Below are 5075 nucleotides of genomic sequence, written 5' to 3'. Positions count from 1 at the left end.
CCCCCACCCCCTCTAAACTGCACGTGCCCAACACAAGCAGGCCCACTTTCGTCTGCCCTTGGAATCGTCGTGGCACGGTACAGCAGTAGTGCATCCACCTAACCCTGGTGATGCAGTGGTGCGGCTATTCCTGGGAGAGCGCGGCCAGCATGTCCGGTTTTGACCAGTACCCCATACTGGTCAACCCCAGCAAACACCGCAAGCGAGCCGACACAAGGGCTTACGCAGTCACTAGCTGTGTTTACTTCCGCAAGGACATCGCCAAATGCACCGAGGAACTGGAAGTCGACTACCTCGCAGCAGTCTCTGTAGAGCACTGACAAGGAAACAGTATGGGCAGGGGTACCTTTCTGCATGCCACTCACGGACTTGGACCTGCTTCGTCTTCGGTGCCGCTGCAACCAGCTACAGAGAAAAGCTTTGCGAACCATGCGCCCTGGCAAATATACGGAGTACCATCGGGCGGACACACAATGCCGGCGACGGGCACGGAAGCATCGCAGGCAGGGCTCGGAGTCGCTGTGTTCGTCCATAAGTTCCCGCAGAGACGCGGGAAGGGCCAGGTTTATCTTTAGGGTCTGCTGGGGCATACCGCTACCAGCCGGCGTCCCCTGCTTGTGTTCGCCATATCCCTGGGCATCACAGAAGGGGATGTGGTGGAGCTATTCGCCGACCAGTTTTGCCGGTCCGCTCAAACCCCTCCTCAGCTTCCTGCAGCCTCACCGGTCGCGGGGCCAGCTGCACCACACGCCCAGGGAGTTGTGTCCCTCTGCTCTAGGGCCATCACGCTCCGTGAGCTGCAAGGCGCCCTGAATCACTGCCACAAGTAGCGGAGCGCTCCAGGTATGCACGGGGTGACGTACTAGACTGTGGAATCTGGACGCCACTCTGCTGGAGCCGCTTGTGCGACTGTTCAATGAAGTCTGGCAGACTCATGTCTTCCCTCCACCCTGGCTGGTGGGGCTCGTAAGGCCAATTCTCAAGGTTGGCAACCGTCCGACGGGGCCAGAGTCATACGGGCCCGTGTCTCTAACGCCTAACGTCGGCTGCTGGGAAGGTCACAGTATGTTAATCAAAGTAATTATTCATGGTCACTGGTGGTACATTCTGTGGTCATCATTTAGGTTTTCTGCAGAAAAAAATAGTAAAGAATTTTCAAAACCAACAGTGGGGCCTATGGTGTTGCTTTATCAATAAAAAGCGAGTATTGCTTGGGCTTCGACTGATCAAACCTCTTCGTAAACTGTGCTTGAGTTTACTAAGGACCCACTTTTTTTAAAGAACACAAACGAGCAACTTAGGCAACACTATCGCAAACTAACAACAGATTTATTGGAAGTGAAAAAAAACTGCACGAACACATAGTGTTGAACCACCTGCATCTCAATATTGAAGAAGACAAACTCTTCCGCATACCATGGTTGGCTTCAGGCCATCACTATCAACGCAAGACGTCATGCTCCAGTTACCGCAACAAATCATCGATACCTTTGCTGTACACCCACTAGGCACTACAGCAATCTTGTCCGTAGATCTCACCAAAGCTTTTGACTGCGTGCAACATAGCACTATTCTCAACAACGTGAGTGACCTCCACTTGGGCAAGAAGACCTACAACTAAATCGCAGATTTCTTAGCCCAACGAACCACACAACTAACCGTCCAGGTCTCCAGTCAGACCCCATATGCTTGGGCAGCCGCGGAACACCACGAGGCTTATCGCCCTTTCCTTTCAATGTGGCAATGATTAAGCTACCTGTTTTACTACGACAAATTCCGGATGTAAGTCACAGCAATTATGCTGATGAAATCCCGATTTGGACTGTAGGAGGAAGCGATGGGGACATACAAGAACGCCTGCGAGCAGCCGCTGACACGGTTCAAGAATACGTAACCCAAAGAGGCCTCGCAAGTTCACCACAAAAATCGGAAGTCCTCTTCTACAATCCAGCTAGGCCCGGCAGGAGACAAAGTCATGACCCCAAAAAAGAAATCCGGCTGCAGGGCAGCAGAACCGCAACGTTTTAGGTTGTGTTCTGTCGCATCAATGTTGTATTCGTTTCACAGACCTCACGCCGTTACCCTAATTGCTGTCAATATTTCTGATAAGCCAGCTTCGTATTAGAGACAAATCGTTCTGGAAACACCTATGAAACAGCCGGAACTGTCGAGCCGAAAGTAAATTACCACTAGGTAAACTTATTTCGAACCTTTTAAAGGGTGAAACACCAGAATCTGGCTTATTTTTGATAAGCGCTATGATCTATGTACACGTTTTCAGGGCGATATCTCACCTATTTTTCTGCGACTCTTTTTTAGGTGAAAGGTAACGAGTTTTTTGTGTCACTGCTGTTTCATCCGATTTAGTTTCGGCTTGAGGATGTCGCTCATTTCGAAAAAAATGGCTTACGTGTAAAAGGCACATGCGGTCGCCTAGGCTCGGTTTACTGGTACACCTCCATGGCCGATTTAAAATCTTCAACCGTCCTGTTGTAAAATTTGTAGGGCGCAGACATTGGTGGCTGACTCTGGGCTGAGCCGCATCGACGCCATAACCGAGGGTACGATAGTACGAGAGTCCAAATAGTAAACAAAGTAAAGATGGCTAGTATCGCGACATTATAAGGGAGGGCAAATAACCCTGGCGGCACGAGCGCTCTCCGAAAGTGTGCGGTAAGGGAATGGGCGGGGCAGTATTTTCCGCCCGCGCGATACTTTCGTCCGCATGACGCTGGCGAAAACATGAGGAGGGCGGGCGCGTGAGGATGGTGTGCGTTCCATTTTTAAGACGCGCGTAGCGGTCCCGTCGTGAGACGAAGATGTCGGTGCCGACGAAGAGGCTTATAATCACTGCCTCGTGAGAACGCACGAGTGACTGGTGCCTCATCGCACTGCTCCTGCGTCCAAATATCGTATTAAAGAGTATGGTAACCGCAGGCCAATGTTTTTCTGCAATATTGTATTTCAGCGTCACACGTGTGTCATTCACAGTCTGTATGTTCGCTGTGCTTATAGGGCTGGTTGCTGACTCAGGGCTCTGGCTTTCCGCCTGATTTTCGTCGTTTTCTAAGATTGAGCAAAGAACCACTTCTTTGTGTATTATGGCAATGCCACAGCACGTGGAGTACCTGGTCCCGAACAAGGCACCTTGTGTGCTTCTCGCACTTGTGTGTTTGCTTTTAGTCGCACTGGGGTAGATAAATGAATCACCATATGCCCCAATTGTTCATTATGTTTTTTTTTTCATTTGTCTTTTTTGTAACTTTTGAAAACATTCTCTCATGTAATTCCAGCGCCAATCACATTGAACGGTGCACAAATATCGCTTCACCTATTGATTTGACCTTCCAGATGGTGACATTTTTTATTTTTTTCAGGTGGAGGTAAGCCTATTGATTTACTTTTTTTGACCATTGGGAAATCGATCAGGTGCTCAACCGAACAGGCTGAAAAATCGCCATTAAAAATTTTGTGATAACATTTTTTCTAAGACACACGTCTACAATAACGAGCCACCATGGCAAAGAATAAAGTCAGGTTTTCTCACGTACTGTATAGCTTCGATAATCCGCATGAGATAACACATATGTTTAAAATTTTTAAAGATGTTATTGTTTCTGAAAAACCGCGTTTCAATAAATGGGCTAAAGAGTGCGATTTCAATTACTATTTTCACTTGCAATATATAATGGTAATAATAATAATATTCAATCAATCAATCAACCTTTATTTTCGGTGCCCAGGAACAACCCTAGGGTCTTGGTGCTGGTACGTACAACATACAAAACAAAAAAACACTAAAAGTAAGGCAAGACAACACACAAAAGCAATATGTATGACAGAAACAATAAAGTAAAAAATAGTTACAGAAATCCTAGAAAGAAAAAAAAGGAAAAAAAGAAGAAAAAGTCCAAAAAGAAAAGACAGGCCCAGTGTATCAAGCCATGACACTCGGCCAGTGAAACGTTCAAGAGACGTAAAAAATACGATCTCTGCAAGCAAATATTGAATGAACATGACATAGAGTATCCGTATACAACAAAGGTTTTCGAACAACATGTTAGGAAGTTCAAAAACAAGCTTCAGCGTTACCAACACTGATACTAAAACGTACACATATTCAAGCAACACAAAATAAGGAAAAGTGAAAAGCAAGAAAGAACACAGTTTGCATATAATAAATACGCTACCTAAATTTAGAGTGACATAAAAGACTTCAGCTACATCAGTGTTCAACTCATTAGAGAACAAAGTAAAATAGCTGTGGAATATATAAAGACGAACGGAATATTCATTATATGCACATTGTATTCTGTAGATAGACGAGCGTCTGCTATTTAAATCAACTGGTCTGAAAGCTCGAAATTTTCTGAAAACTTTATTTGGCAAGTTGACATTGATAGGTGTAACCAAATTGTCAAACAAAATATTACCATGAAGAAGTTCACAGAGATAGATAATATCACCTCGCTTTCGTCAACACAAAAGAGAAGGAATACTTTTCAGAGAAGACATGCTGCCTTTTTTGTCTCCTTGCACATTACAGAAACGGTGCTTAAAGATTGATAGGAACCTATTTTGAACCCTTTCGATACGGAAACTGTTGAACATGCAAATTTCACACCAAACAACAGAACCGTATTCAAAAAGAGATTAGCAGAGAGTCGAATTCAACTTTAAAAAAGAAACAGGACCTTTAAACTCTCTAGAATACCTGCAAACAGCACCCAGACATCGAAGAGAGCGTCTGGTAATTTGTGTAACGGGGGAGAAGAAAGTTAGAGAAGGATCAAATAGTACTTCCAGGCCCCGAATTTCGGTCACCCTCGGCAGTGCAGTGCTTGCAATTTTGAGTTTTTCTACTACAGGTTACAACTTTTGTTTTTGAGGGGTTCAAAAGTATATCGTTTTGGTGCACCAACGATGGAACGACACCATAACAGCCGGAAGAGAATTACAGTCGTGAACATTACGCACTTTTTTAAAGATTTTTATATCATCAGAATACAAAAAAAAAGAATGGTGAATAGCAGAAGACACATCCTTAATGACAGTGGAAAAAAGAAGGGGACCCT

This window comes from Haemaphysalis longicornis, unplaced genomic scaffold (assembly GCF_048455015.1).
Source record: "Haemaphysalis longicornis isolate Haplotype H1 unplaced genomic scaffold, Haemaphysalis longicornis Haplotype H1 scaffold_11, whole genome shotgun sequence".
Classification (NCBI taxonomy): domain Eukaryota; kingdom Metazoa; phylum Arthropoda; class Arachnida; order Ixodida; family Ixodidae; genus Haemaphysalis; species Haemaphysalis longicornis.
This window is presented reverse-complemented; position numbering follows the sequence as displayed.